Source organism: Mustela nigripes, chromosome 16 (genome assembly GCF_022355385.1).
Source record: "Mustela nigripes isolate SB6536 chromosome 16, MUSNIG.SB6536, whole genome shotgun sequence".
Lineage (NCBI taxonomy): Eukaryota > Metazoa > Chordata > Mammalia > Carnivora > Mustelidae > Mustela > Mustela nigripes.
The window spans coordinates 50,891,638-50,893,566 of NC_081572.1; positions in this window are offsets into that span (position 1 = coordinate 50,891,638).

Genomic DNA, 1,929 nt, shown 5'->3' on the forward strand with positions numbered 1-1,929 from the left:
AAAAAAAAAAAAAAAAAAATCTTAGAAAAAAAGGTATCTCTACATACAATGTGGGGTTTGAACTCATAGCCCTGAGATCAAGAGTCCCGAGTTCCACCGAGACCGAGCCCACCAGGTACTCCAGGAAGTTTTGAATTTGAAAAAGAATCTGGTGGGACCCCTGGGTGATTCAGTTGGTTGAGCAAGCCACTGGTGATTTTGGGTCAGATCATGATCTCATGGTCATGGGACGCAGCTCTCCTGCTCAGTGGGGGTGGGGGGGTGGGGGTGTGTCTGCTCCAGATTCTCTTCCTTTGCCCCTCCCCACTGTGTTCTCTGTCTCTAAAATAATAAAGAAATCTTTAAAAAAAGAAAAAGAAAAAGAAAACAAATTGGGCAATCTTTTTCTTTATGGCTTCTGGGCCAAAAAAATAACTGAATATGTAAGGCTTTTAATAACTATTTATAACTCACATTTTTTAAAAAAGGAGATTACATAATGCTTCTCACCATTATGGGACAGGAGTGTTTCAGGAAGAGGAAACTACCAAACTCAGGATTTCCAGATCATAATAACATTTTGGCCCCCAAGGATCAACAAATGAGTGACAGACTCTTTGGAGCCATTAAGTATCTACTGATTAATAACTCCAATGTCAACAGTGACTTTGACATACACTTTATTTTTTTATTTTTATTTTTTAAGATTTTATTTATTTATTTGATAGAGAGTGAGAGACCCCAAGAAGGCAGGCAGAGAAAGAGGCAAAAGCAGGCTCCCCACTGAGCAAAGAGCCCGAGGCAGGACTCGATTCCAGGACCCTGAGATCATGACCTGAGCTGAAGGCAGAGAGGCTTAACCCTCTGACCCACCCAGGTGCCCCAACATACACTTTCTTTTTTTTAAGATCTTATTTATGTAAGTATGTATTTATTCAAGAGCGAGAGCAGAGGGAGGAGCAGAAGGTGAAAGATGGTAGACTCCACACTGAGCACAGAGCCCAGCACCGGGCTCAATCCCACAATCCTGAGATCATGATCTGAGCCGAAATCAGGAGTCAGTGGTTTAACCCACTGAGCTACCCAGGCATTCCTGACATGTGCTTTTTATATTACATAACTATACCTTGCCAAGCGTACTGAACACTATTGAAATTGTTACTTATCGCTCCTGTGATAGCCCCATGCTTCTTTATAAGTTAAAATAAGTATGTTTCAAAAAAGCACAACTTTGGGGTGCCTGGGTGGTTCAATCGGTTAAGCGTCTGCTTTCAGCTCAAGTCATGATCCCGGGATCCTGGGATCGAGTCTCACATGGGGCTCCCTGCCCAGTAGGGAGTCTGTTCCTCCTTATCCCTATGCCCCTCCTTCCTCCTGTGTTCTCTCTCTCAAGTAAATACATAAAATCTTTTTTTAAAATGGCATGTCTTTGCTATCTTGTCCTTACTGATGTTTTGGGCTTGAGTTTTTACTTCTTATTTTTTTAAATTGAAACAGCCTGATTCATATTTGTTATCTTCTCAAGGGGACAACACAACACATATTCATAATTTTTAAAAAATTAGAGGGTGCCTGGGTGGCTCAGTGGGTTAAGCTGCTGCCTTCAGTTCAGGTCATGATGTCAGGGCCCTCGGATCAAGCCCCGCATCGGGCTCTCTGCTCAGCGGGGAGCCTGCTTCCTCCTCTCTCTCTGCCTGCCTCTCAGACTACTTGTGATCTCTGTCAAATAAATAAACAAAATATTTAAAATAAAAATAAAAATAAAAACATTAGATAATCTAGAATGGCAAAAAGAAGAAAACAAAAATATTTGATTTACCTGAATTCCCACCAACTAGAAGTAGCTATTCATAAGAGATTTTTAAAAATTTTTTATTTTTATTTTTTTAAAATATTTTATTTCTTTATTTATTTGACAGACAGAGATCACAAGTAGGCAGAGAGGCAGGC